A 13847-nucleotide genomic window follows, 5' to 3' on the forward strand; every position below is an offset into this window, starting at 1 on the left:
TTTGAAGTTCAGTCCACTCAGAAATGGATGACACATTGCTGATTTAAAGGTTGCGTTTCAAAGTTTTTGTAATGAGAAGCTTTATTTTCAAAATATAATCCTTTTCGGTGTGTTCAGAGAATCAAACATCTCCAGGAAAACTGCCACTTTTTTTTCCCCCTTTCTTTTTGTGGTGCTTTAAGAGACACTAAATTATTTCAGCTCTTTCTGGAGGATTTTGTGTTGAAAAGCAGCCTTTGCTGAGGACAGTGTCATGCTTGCATAACTGCATGACATATTTTTCCAATTTGCACCACAAGAGAAGAAATAAAGTTTATAGCATTTATCAGGCACTGGGTAGAGTGCCAAATCCCAGACAAGGTTTTTCTGAAGTTTGCACGTGCCAGGAAGGTAATGGATAATGGATTGGTAGTAAAATGTTGATGCCAGGGGAAAATACTGGCCTGCCATGAAAGTCCCAAAAGGAAAAAGGAAAGCTATAGCATAGGAAGTCTATTGCCAAAAAGCAATGAGATCAAGTAAATGAGTGCAGCTGCCAAGCAGCAACATGAGTGACATTTTTATGGTTGCGAGCTTGTTTTCCTAATTCTGAGTTTCCCAACTGAATAAAAACACACTAAGGTTAATTCCTCCCATCAGGCCTCTGAGGTGCTCTCTCCCAGTGCTGCTGTGATCACTGAATAGGAGCCATCAGCAATGGCCCGAAGATGAGACTTCCCTCAGCAGAGCCACTCACAGGTTGGATAAAACAAAGGAGAGTCCTATGGAAAAGACAAAGTTGATTTTCCCTCCTTGAGTAGTTCTCTCATAGAGAGCTACATTTGTCTTCATATTCACTCTCTACACTGCAGCTTTCATATTTCAGGTATGTTTACCATACCACAAAAACACTGCTGAGCCTCTGCTAAAGTGGAAGGTTGGAGGTAGGTTGTTGTTCTGTGACTTAAGAGAAGTAATGGGTTTATGTCTGATACATGCCATTTCATTAAAGAAAATTGGAAAGACAGAGACTCCTAAACATTTAATATGGCAATAATTTCATATTTTTTTAAAATTCTATTTAGGTTCCCTGTGATACGATAGTGTATAAGGTGTTAAATTCAGTTATTTTCTTAACTGAAGAGAGACAGTATGTAACACAGCAAGCTTTAAACAGCAGTAGGAGCCAAATTTATAGGAGATTGAAAAGCTGTGAAAACTGGGAGAAATGTTTTTGCAAATAGTACCTTTTTCTGGCCTTAATTTTGTATATTTTCTAAAAGAGGGTAAACTATTTTAGAAACTGATTAAAATGCAGTCTTTATTGCATTCTACATATTGCAAGCACAGAGGTGGGGTTTTTGAGGTTGTTTTGTTTTGTTTTGTTTTGTTTTTTGCTAAAGAGAGAATTAAAAAGATGACTCACTATTTCACCAGCCAGAAAAATCAGAGAAGAAAAAGTTAATTCCATGGGTAGAGCTCTAGCTAGAATTTAAGACACAAACTCCAGTTGCTGTGCTACTGAATACTTCCAGCACATTCCTGAATATATTGCTTGGTTTGTGTTGCGCTTTGGCTTGGCTCAGCAGCACTCCTGTGCCTTACAGGCCATACTGAGGCAAAGCTGCAATAAAGGCTTTGGAGGGCTCAGCACTACAGGCACAGTACAGACATCCTCTATAGAATCTTACAGGTCTAACGGCGTGATAAGGAGAGACCTTGATTAGTGAACAGATTACAAAAAAAATGTTTCATAATCAGGTAGTGTGGGCTACAGAGCTTCTAATACTCATCAATAGCATGCAAACAGGAGCTCAGGGTTTCTAAAACTGAGTTTAATCAATTAATGATGGCCTTTGCTTGTATCTCGTTAGGTATCCCAGCTGCTATTCAAGCTGGTGCTTGAAAAGGCCCATGGATACACAAGTGTCTCCACAAGCAGAAACCAAATAAAGGAGGTTATTGAATGCTGGTTTTAACAGTGAGGAGTAACAGGGTTCCTAAATTACCATAGGAAAACACATTTTATTAATATTTAAGCAGATAATGCAGTTATTCTTTCCTATAAGTGATAGAATCTTGCATGTGCTGAAGGTGCTGAGTTGAACTTTCAACGATAAGATGTGCAGGGGTCATTTTACTTGTATCCATTACAGCTGAAGGAGCTCATTTCTCTCTTTGAGAGGCAGAAATAAAGGAGGTTTCTTGCATGCTGACCCTCCTTTACATGCCTATGCAGATGACAATTTGAAAACTATGATTAGTTTACCAGATTAAGTTAATTCTTTAAACTATTCTGGGAACTGGTGCTGCTGTGACTTTTTCTGAGTTTTCCAAATAATAAATATTCTAACTTGGTTCTCTGGAAAGTAATTTTTCTGTTGCAGGGAGTATGTTGTAATCACTTCTGTCATCTATCTATATTTATTCCTTGTTAAGCCGTAGTAGTAAAGATTTCCAGTGAATAGTTTTGTCTCTAAATATCATGATAAATTTTATGCTGTATGTTCCTTCTCTCATTGTTGCTTTTAATTACAATCTTGCTTCTTTTTTGCTTTTAGTAGATATGACTATCATCTGGGATTTTACGATGTATTCTGAAAGAGAAAAAGCCTTCATATATATATGATGATAATGCAATGTATTGATAAAATATTAGTAATGTAATTTACTCCTGAGTAAGCAGTAGTGGATCAAATTTTGTCTTAGAATGTATGATATTGAATTCACATGAAAGAGAAATCCTGAACATTAGTGATATATTTTTATGATAATTTGGTTATGACCACAGCCTGATCATAGCCTTAGACTACTTGAAACTATTGCATTACCTTGGCTGTTTCCTTTGCCCAAACATCTTCTGTTTCATATTCTATGTTTATTTTTAAACTATCAAAACACTTACTACAATCTCCTCTTTTTTCTTATGAATCATATTCCTCACAAAAGTAAAATTAAAGTATTTTTTGTGTAAAGTCTCAATGGGAACGTGAGAGCTGTTTTTAAAGTTTATCTCCCTGAACCTGCAATTTTTAGGAATGGTTAGGAACCAGAAATGGTGTAGAAAAAATACCAACGTTTAAAAAGATGTGAAGGGTTACATTATTTTTCATTTTTCATTTTGTCTAATCTTAGGTGCCAGAGGTTACTGGTGATTACTGCTGATTAAGGCTGCAGGCTGGGGTAGTTTTTCCAGTCTAGATCTGGGAAAGACTTTTCTTCTCAGTCTCCTCTCTTATGTTGTTTTTTGTATTAGCAGGAGTGAAGACTTGCAGTACAGAAATGTTTGCTGTTGAAAAGCCGTAAGTTTGATTTATTTATTTGTATTTGGTGGTGGCAGCTTGTGTCATTCCTAGGAGGCAATGGGAAAAAGGAAGTGTTGGAGAGATGTCCTGAGACTCGTAATAAACATACTGTATGTAAGAAGAAAGGCAGATCTAGGTTATGCCGAGCAGGTATGTTCTGGAGGAGGGTGATTTTCTATTCAGTGTGCATAGTGCTCATGTGTTGGCAATGCTGTTAAGTGTTGGAATGTAGAATTGTCTGAGAGAGAGGAATCCTGGCTTTTGTATGTGTCTTCTTCTCGCTTGGAAAAACTTTCATATACCAAGTTGTTCTGATCCAAATATGGCTTTTAGTTAAAATCATTAAGGGGAAAGGATGCAAATTGTGAAGGTCCATCCCCATACAAGGGACTTCTTGTTTTAACACAGAGAAATTTCTTTGTTCCTGTATAAGCTGTGTCACTGCTTACTGATGTGTGCTATAATTATATAATTACTGAAGGTTTTGCCTTGTTTGTCCTAGAGCCAAATAATTCTACCCAGTATAAATACTGATCCCCTCCTCTGCTTTATTGACTATTGAACTTTCATTCACTAATGGAACTGTACATGTGATCTTAGAATAGTATTACACCCCTTTTTTGTTTTGTTTACACTTGGAAAATCTAATTTTAAAAGGATGAAGTAATAGGTAAAGTTGCAGCTAAAGAAAGTCTGTTAATACTGGAAACTCTACAGCAGAAAATCTTTATTATTTTACTCTCATTTTCCTCTCTTCTAAAGTGTAAATCATAGGTTTCATTGGGAATTTTTCTTCTTGGTAAACCTTTAAATAAATCCTTACCAATATTAAAAACCAAATATGAAAAATACTCTTTGTAATTCATGAGTTTCTGAAACAGTGAGGAGCTTGCTTGTTAGATTAGGCTTTTTTTAATCTATAAAATATGTAACTTCTCGCTTGGTACACCTAGCCAAAAACACTGCAACCCTTCCCCTCAAGATGTAACCACAGTTTTCTTAAGCCTTCTGATAGAAATAGATTTCCTTTTTATGTCTTTTAAGAGGCATTAAAATGGAATAATCGTATTCATGGGTAGTAATATGAAGTTAAAAAGCGCAGGGAATGGTGTCTTGTAGCTTTGTTTCTGTGGGCCATGGTGACCTGGCAGCATTTGAGTAGCTGGTAAGTGAAGGCACCTGCTACAAATTCCCTCCATAATGTAATTTTTTGACTTTTTTCCGAAACTACTCTTTGGTTCTCTGCCAGGGAGCTTTCTCAGTCAGTCTGTTTTTTTTCAGTTGAGACCAGACACGTTTATTTCATGCATTTTCCATGTTGAGGTGATGCGGCTTCAGACTGCTCGCTGAAAACAGAGTGAGGGCCCAGTCATTAATGCTGGCTGAGGGGAGAGCAGGTTGTAGCCCAAGAATTTGGGATGGCATTTGAAAGTAGTTTTAGACATCCTTCATGATTTGGTGATTTTTGGTTGTGTGACATAATCTGAGGGTTCTGTGGTGAGTATACACTGTTCTTGGAGATGCCGTGTCATTTGAGTGCAAATGGCCATGGATTGGTGGTTTTTGCTTTGGATGCCTGTTTGTTTCAGTTTTTTGTTTGTTTGTTATTCTAGACTGCCTAACTACTTGCTGTGGGCACAGGATGAAAGATTGGACAATTGGGATTTGTTATCAATTTATGAGGCATTAAATATTAATTAGTGTTGGTGCATTAGGTTACAGAAGGAAAAAAATAATGTCTGGTTGTGAAGAACAATAAAGAAGTTTTGGACAGTAGGGACTGTTTTTAGAGATCGTGTTGGACTTAATTACTGTGCTCTTTTAATAGTGATGGGGGAAGCACATTATACTCATAACAGCTCACCAAGACTGCTTTGAGTTGTTTTAATTTAGAGAATTAAAAAACTTCTAATGGGAAAGCAGTCTTTTAACAGAGAGAAAACAGTAAATTATTTTGATTTTCTTTGTCTTGTAAAAGTATACAAAACTTTTAGAAAAGTATAGTTGTGTGTATATCTGCAAATCTATCTACACACTTACATGTATATGTACACACCATAATGAGTTTTACTCAGGTTGTCAAGGGTTGGTGGTGCTTCCAATAAGTGGAAGAAGTAGCACCCAAAATACAGGTGCACCACACCACAGGGCTTATTTAGAAACTTCCAAAATCTTTCTCAAATGACAATTTTTGGTCAAACGCTGCACATGTAGGCTTTGGTATGGAATGGTCTTAAGAATTGTCATGCTGTTTAAATAATTGCAGCAGCATTTAAGAAGCAACCAGTCACACATTTTCTTTTCAAGCTTCTAAAAGAATTTCAACAGCATGAATTGAACTGTCACAACAGTGGTAGATGTTCTTATGGAATTGAACTTTGCAATAGTTTTCCCTTTGTACTATTACGACATTGGACATTGTAAATCTCAGCAGGCTCAGTGAGTGGAAATGGAATGTCACGAACACTAAATTCCAGAGCTGTCAAATCAGGACACAGAAATAATATTAACTCTTCTATCACCCTACATTATAAAACTCTTCTGTATAACACTGAACCTGGCAACAACTTTGGTGAAACTGTGTCTTGGTTCATGCCTCGAAAAAGCAGTTATGGCAAATAACCTGAGCAGAGAGAGGGGAGTTTGGGGAACTGGATCCCTTCATTTCAGAATTACTAGTTACTATAGCAGTGATAGCTGAGATTTCCATCAAAACAATGCAGAGGGCTTTCAAACTGAACTAAGCTTAAGTGGTCCGAGTGTCAAGGGCATCGTAGCCTTCTGTTTTGTTAGGAGTTACATAGACTAATCAATTAGAAAAAAACTGACAAAAAAATTAAGCGTGTCTCTGAGTACAGGCTTCATTGGTCTGAGTCCTAATAATTTCTGTGCAGAATTGAAAGCAGATTTAATGTTGCAGGCTTTCCAATTTGAATTTTTAGGATCAGGCTAGACTTCCAAACAGATACACTGGTAGCCCACTCCAAGAGAAAGAAGAATTCCTATTGCCCCTTGAGATGTTGTAAGAGCCCTCTAGATTTTGATCAAAATATAGAGGTAAACAGGGTAGGAGAGCCAACTGACTATAAGGCAAAATAACAGCCTTCAGCTGAACATTTAGAGAAGCTTAAGTATCTTGGTCAGTAAGGCTTTTGACAGTCCTGTTATTCTCTTTGTCAGCTTTGAATCTGTGTTGTCAAAATCTTGCAAATAATTTGCAAATGGATATATTTTTCAGGCAGGCTTCTTTAAAGGTAAGTGACTTTGAATTTCATGCTTGCAAACCAATCAACAAACTGCAATCATTTGCAGTTGCCATAAAGATTTATCTGAAGATTTAATATGGTAGCAAAAGTAACAAAACTTTGTATTAAAGGAACATAATGAAAACATATTTGTCACATACAGTTTTAAAACATAGATACAAGCAAAACCAATAGAACATTCATAGAAGCTTGCATTTTCCTGTGGGCCATCTACAGTCTATATAACATGCAAAGAAGCCAATATAGACCTGGAAAAATTCCATTTGCTAGACATAAAAAAAGGGAAGCCTTTTACTTTTAGATGAGTAATGCCCACAGTCTGGGGAGGATATCAGAATGGTAAGCAAAACCTGCTGAAAGAAGACCAAGAAATGTGTTAGACTGCTTTAGTCATTGGCCTGTCTTATTTGAAATGCTTTCGTTTCCACAGAGCCTATAAATTCTTTCTTGAAGCTTCAGCAAAATTATGTAGCCCTATAAACATTTGAGCTGCAAATCAGACTTTGTTCAGAAGTTTGGATCTGTGACATGAAGAAAATAATTAAAATGATTCCTTGAAAAGAAAGGGCAGACTGAATACTCTGGCAGAACCTTAGAGACTTTCATTGCTGGTCTTAAGGGATGAAGGTTCCCCTTGCCTTGAGTATACCTTGGGTTCTCCAGCAAAAGCTACTGACAATGAAACTTCTAAGGGAATGAGTCTGGCAAAGAAAAAAAGCCAATTTAAAAAACCCCAAAGAAAGGAAGGAAGTAGAGGACATTTGAAATGCAACTGAATTTCCTTGTGGATAATTAATGACAGTGGAGGAAGTAAGGTTCTTGTTACATCTGAATCCATTTGCCTGGAAAGGGCTGGCAAAACCTATTCTGCACGTTCCTCACAGAGCTCTGATTGCTGTCACCCCACTTTCTTCACAGAGTCTAATGCTGTATTTTGCATAACTTGATCTGGGACCTAAAAAATCTTTTGGAGAAAAATGTTAAAATTACTTCAGCTGTGCTGGATTTGGGTTTGCTTGTTTACTCTTAAGTTTTGGAGAGTAGTGTTGCTACTGTGTGTAGACACTTTTAAGTGACCTCATAGAATAAAAGACTGGAGATATTGTTACATTACTGTTAGAAGTTAAAAGTGAGGGAATTGCAAAGTATCATCATTAGCCATTAAGGTGCCTTCTAACTTAAGAGACCTAATGAGATTTAAGGTAAAAATCCTTGCCTTCGGAAGTACTTTGCTTACTGTCGTTCTGAAGAAACACCCCTTTCAGTTCTTAGCTCATCAGCAAAGAACATAAGCTCCATCATCCAGTACACTTAGATCACCTTTTATGAAGTAAACAGAGCCAAAGTGCACTGAAAGGAAAATGGAAAATACTGGCAGATCCTTTTGTAGAGCTACCAGTACTGAAGCCAGTAGCTGTATTTGCTCCGACTCACACTAAGTTGTTGCCCTTGCCCTTCTACTCCTCCCCACTCGCAGCAGAGCCATGATTAAGTGCTAGAAAGTAAGTCTGTGTTTCAGACAGCTTTGGGAGGGTGGGAAAGAAGTGATCTGTGATTTAATCCAAGTGGCTTCCTGGGTATGAATGGGTAATGCAGAGACCTCAAAGTCTGTGTAGAACAACAAAAAGGAAGCAGCTTCAGGCTGTAAAATTATTTGATGCTTTTGCAGGCATCACACAGTTTTCTGAGTCTTGAATGTTCCATGTAGGACAATGTGTGTCTTGAATAACTCAAGGCATAACCTCAAGTGTATTTATGTTCATAATATCTGGACTAATTATCATTTGGAAGACATATCTATAAAATCTGTGTCCCTTCGTCTGATACAGAAGGAAATCCCCTTAAGATGGGTTTTTTTCCAGATTAGCTGCTTTGGTGAATTGTACCACATTCAGGAGCTTGGAGGAACTGAAGACCTAGAGAGAGAGATAGAGATTTGCCTTATTTCACAAGTTTGTTCCTTCCACTGTTAATAAAAATTATCCCAGTAGTCTTTCTGTAAAAATCTGTACATCTCTGTGTTCTGCGTGTCAACATTTTAGAATGTGATACAGAAGTTCCTGGTGTGGGTAACAAGCTAGCCTGGTAGTAAGAGTAGCTCATCTCAGTGCTGTGCACTGTGGCTATGGTAATAAACATTAACACTAAGAACAGAGCCTGCTAAATACCTTTTTCTGCCCCCCCCCCCCCCCCCCCCCCCCCCCCTTTAAGTTGCTGGAAAACACCATGTTTTTCATCCTATTTTTCAGTCAGGACACAAGTGAAGAGCTATTTGAAAGATGTGTGAAAGAAATGAACCTTGTAAACATGAACATGTAAAAATACTTCAGTAAATACTTTGGCATTAAGATTAAAATTGGAGCATGTTCCATCTCCCTGTGTGTTGTCCTCCCTCTCACTTCCTCCTCCTCACTACTGTCTGGATTTGCTTGTCTTCAGCTGACCTGAATTATGGTACTATCCCCTACAGGACTTTTGGGCAGGGCTGGTGTCACAGGCTGAGCTCCTTCAGTAAATTAATGCCTGTCATCTTTTTTTCTCTACAGTAACCAGCTTGACACAGATCAGAAAGTAGGGCAGTGTATTTTTTTTTTTTTAATTCATAATAAATCTAGTATGCTTTTTTTATTTTTCTGCAGGTTGCATTGTCTCAAAATAGATCTGATCTAGCCTCCACAAGCATACCACCATCCAGCAACTGAAATGATTTTAAAAGAACAAATAAGGTTAAGTTGGCAGTGGAAGTATCTCTTGATGAGACTTCAGAAAAATTTATGTGACCCGTAAGTACAAAATGATGAAGTCTGTTTCCAGATGGAAAAGGCAGTCTTTTAATGTGTGAGGTGGGAGAGGAAATGGCATTGAATGTGTTTTGATCATCATTTCCTTGAAATCTTTCATATGCAACATCCCCAGAGACCATTTTTCTGAGAGGAACAAGTATTCAGTGACTTCCTAGGAACAAAAATAAGCCGATGTGTTTGTCTTTGAGAAGTTATACTGGAGTACATATGCCTTCTTTCTCTCTCCTGTGTTTTCAAACTGCCTCCCAGGGCAATATTATGAAAATTTAAAAATATTTTTATGCTGTCTTTAGTAAATGTGATTGCCCAAGATATTAAACTCTAAAGGATGTTATTAATCAGTAAAAATTATACATTTAAGGCCAAAGAAAATTTGTTTTTCCTTTGTGTTTACATCTTTCTCATTTAATATGTGAGTTTTGTGGATCATCTGGAATAAAACTGTTTCCCACTTGAGGCCATTTAAATTAATTATCACAAAGCCTTGTTTGTGTAAATATTTTATTTTTTTCTTCACAGAAAAATAATTAAATAAAAAAGTAAAAGGGCACCAGATGCCAGAAGCTATCATGTTTTCTGCAACATTGCTAAAAGTCAAGATGGTATATCCTGATTTTGCCTACACAAATAAGCATTTGTCTTTGGGTAAATATGTCTATAAATTCACATTCGCATGTGTCATCATCAGTCTCACCAGGTTCCTGCACATCAGCCAAGGAATCAAGAGTCCTAGGGACCTAGGGTGAAAAAATGAGAGCCAACAGTTCCAGAGACAGGGAAAATGGAATTGTGATATTTGTTGAGAAGCAGTTTTTAGAGTGAATATTCCAAAGCCCCTGCTTTTGCTTTGTTTATTTTGTATTTGGGAGACTCATTCTGTCAGACATGGAACTCTATTGCTTGCAAAGCCCTGCTGATGAATTTCCAAATGCAACACCCAGGTGAGGTGAGGTAGACTGTGTCAGCTGGTGAGAGGTTTGGTGAAGCCCTGGACTGTGCAGAGGTGTTGTTCTTGTGCTGCAGCTCTATGTGAAGTGCACTGGTCTCTGAAATGTGCAGTTGCTCCAAACAAGGTCTGGATTTCTTGCAAGGCTGTTCCTAGAGCTGCCCAGGGGTGTGTATCTGTGATGGGCCTGTTGCTGTGGGAGCTAATTAAGTTCTAAAGTCAGCAGTAAGATTTCCTTCTGCTTTGATTCCCTGGAGAGGATGAGCAAGTCCTTTTCAAATGCAAATCTTCAGTGTGCAGCCAAAGTAGAGGGAATAAAGATGGGAAGGAGAATAAATCTGTCCTAAGCTTCAGGCATTTTCAAATTGCTTGTGCTACTGGTACACTGTTCTAACCTTTCTTTTTTCGTTTCTGCAGAGCATTACCTTGCGTAAGCTCCGCGATGCTAAAATCAGTCTGATGTTTAGGAGTGATTTTTCTTTTCTATGTGCAGGAAGTTGGTGGTTTTGGTGGGAGTCTACATACTTCTCTCCCTGACAATGGGGAAGTAGAAAGCTTCCTGCTGCCCCAGAATGATCATGTGCAGTTTTGGACCTTTTCCAGTAATGCACATTGTGGGGATTTTCTGTTTGTTGGTTGGTTTTTATGTAGGTTTTTTTCTTTTTCCCCAGAAGTAAACAGAAGCACAGGATGTGGCATGAAGGGAGGAATTCTGCCAGTGTCAATTTGTAGCTCTCTTCTAACTGAGCTCAGGGAGTTACCATTGTCCTTGTTCCCTTCATTTCCTTTGCCTGTGAGAGCCCCTACCTTATGGTTTCATCATTGCCTAATACTGGATTGCAGAGAATTAATTTTAGATTTCCTTTTTTGACTTGCAGGAATACTTTATTCTGCAACTTGTCATCAGTGCTAAATTACTAATTACAAAGTACATTCTTCCAGCATTCCCAAAGTAGTTATTTCCACAAAAGCCTGCAAAGCGTTCAGCACCTTTCCTGCAAAGACATGCAGAAGCCTATAATTTGGGAACCAAACTATGTTCAGTGGATGTTTAATCAAAAGTTGAAACTAAAAGATGACTGTTGTTACTTGCAAGAAGATGTTGTCTGCTTGATGATTTTAAGGCTGCCTTCTCCATGAAACCCTTACAATTTACATGCTTTAGGAAAATCTCTTAATGGCTGGGTCAAGATTGCTGCTGCAGTTGGAGAGAAAGTACTTTAAGTGTTGCTTCTGTGTTCCCTTAACCTGGGACTGGCTGTCCACTGAGTTCCTTCGAGTAAATTAGCCTTTAGTTCTCTCTCTTACTGCCATCAGTGTCACTATGGGTCCTTGAACTGCAATCATGGGATAGGGCAGTAACAGGTAAATGCAAGAGAGGGCAGTGTTGCTGGGAAGTGTGATACTATTGGATGCTAGAGAATCCAGCATTAGGGCAGATACGGTGCTGAATCACCCAAAACCTCCCTGAATCACCCCAAAATGTCTTGGATCAGTTAAAGGAGGAACAAATATCATCTGTTTTGCAGATGGGGCAGTTGTGATGTATCTATTCAAATGAATGATCAATGAATCAAAATACAAGTTTTCCTGATTGTGTAATCAACATCAAGGCTATTCGGCAGTCTTAATTTCAGGGTAGTATTAGGATTTCACTGCTGTAGTTCCATTGACTTCAATGGCATGACTTCTGCTTCTCAGGGGAACAGAAAAAGTAGCTGGACTCATGTTTTCGAAGTTTCTTTTAATTCTAGTTACTAAGTAGGTTGTGACTTTTGCTTACCATGTGTTTCCCATAAAAGCCCTGGCTGCCTTGAGTGCTATATGATAGGTTGTCTGGAAGCTGCAGACGAAGTGCATGCACTATGCTAGAGACACTTCCTGAAATATCTTGTGTACAGTAGCTGCAGCTGCCACATGCTGCTTGTGCTACAGTGTCTGCATGTGGTCACAGTTACAGCCTTCACACTGCAGCATTCTCCAGAAAACTATCCAGTGATGAAAGGGCTTCAGTGCATACAGGATGATGTAAAAACAAGTTAAAAATAAATCCGTGCAACATCTAAGGAGAGGAAAAAGAGACTGGGCAGGACAATGCAAGCCTGTGCTTTTGTGGACAGTGGCAGGGAAGGGAGAACTAAAAACACATGTCAAAACAAATACATTGAGGGATATAATATTCTCTCCTTCCAGATTTATCTTCTGTAACAGAAACCAAGGTTGAGAGTTAAAAGAAAACTAATCTCTGTTGTGTCAATGTAGAATAGCACGGTCTCAGCTTGTGGAAGGCAGGTTAAAGGGTGATCACCCAAAGCCAGCACTTTACTGAGCTATTTTATTAAATTTACTGTTTATTTGGCATGTGGCAATAGCAAACTACCAGGATTTTCATGCTGGGGAAGGTGTGTGGGAAGGGTTGTTTTGGGATTTCTGTTGCCACTTTGCTAATGGTTATAAACTTTCAAGTCTGGAAACTGACCATTTGTGTGTAAAAATGGAAGAAAAAAATAAGTTTACTAGGGTTTTTTTTACCTTTTTTCCTTTCTTGAAAACCTGTGTTTCTTCAACCCTGCTGAATTCAATGCAAAATCTTCCACTTTCAGTTATCATAGGACACCATTTAATATTCACATCATCTCTCAGTCTTGTGGTGTAGGTGGTCTTGTCCCAATTGTGGTTTCCTCTCACACCGCAGGTTGTGCTGCATACAAAGGATACATCCCTGGGAGAGCATAGCTGTCTTCAGTGGTATTCCAGAAGGGACACTGATGACTTGGTATTATTTTTGGGAAGGGAAGGAGAATCGTTTGCAGACACCATTGCCTGCAGTGTGGTTGAGCTGTAAAGCAGACAGATAAGCTGCTGTGTCTGGTGTGTTCTCCCTCAGCAAAGGCTCAGTGCCAGGGTATGACATCATGGACTAATGGATCAGGTGGGTGCTGGTGCATCAGGACTACTGCTTTTGTATTAAGGAACGGTTTCCTGCAAAGTCCAGAGGTCAACTTTGATGAAGGATGAGGTCTAGGCAGACAGACTTTGGGCTGAATCCTGCGATTCACTGCTCCTGCAAAGAGACAATGAGTAGCCCCAAATTCTGGGGTTGAGCCTATACTGGTTAAAATTTGTGGACTTTCTGCTGAAAAAAAAATAAATTACCAATGCTGTTGGAATTCTTAATGGTTTTGAAAGACAAAGATTTAGAACCCAACATTCTTGTTACTAAAAAAAAAAACCTTAAAGCTGCAGAGTTAGTTTCATGTACATGAGTGATCTCTTTTTCGTTACTTCTGTACAAAGTTTTAATAAATTGCTCTGTAATTTGGGAGAAGGGGAAGAACATAATCCCTGGCATGGAATAGAGAAATTCTGAATAAAGATGATGAGCATAAAATCTTCCTGTCTGCGCTCTAGTATGCTTTCACCATGTGACATACAGGTATGGTAACTGAGGAAACTATGTGATGTTTTAAGTGGGTTTTGGAATAGGGAGCCTTTTCTGAACAGACAGAACCTTGAATGGATGGATCAGGAAAAAGGCAAATGTCTT

General features: G+C 38.4%; 1 long non-coding RNA gene across 2 annotated transcripts; it reads left to right on the forward strand.

Annotated features, from left to right (window-relative positions):
• The first annotated feature begins 3233 nt into the window (after positions 1 to 3233).
• Positions 3234 to 13642, forward strand: LOC138109024 (uncharacterized). 2 transcript variants are annotated; one of them, XR_011150208.1, is made up of 3 exons: positions 3234 to 3281; positions 9190 to 9333; positions 12996 to 13642. It is a non-coding gene; the product is annotated as an uncharacterized lncRNA (long non-coding RNA). The 2 variants fall into 2 exon arrangements; XR_011150207.1 differs by lacking the exon at positions 12996 to 13642 and adding an exon at positions 9467 to 9681.
• Positions 13643 to 13847: the final 205 nt, after the last annotated feature.

The sequence above is a fragment of the Aphelocoma coerulescens genome, chromosome 4, assembly GCF_041296385.1.
Source record: "Aphelocoma coerulescens isolate FSJ_1873_10779 chromosome 4, UR_Acoe_1.0, whole genome shotgun sequence".
Lineage (NCBI taxonomy): Eukaryota > Metazoa > Chordata > Aves > Passeriformes > Corvidae > Aphelocoma > Aphelocoma coerulescens.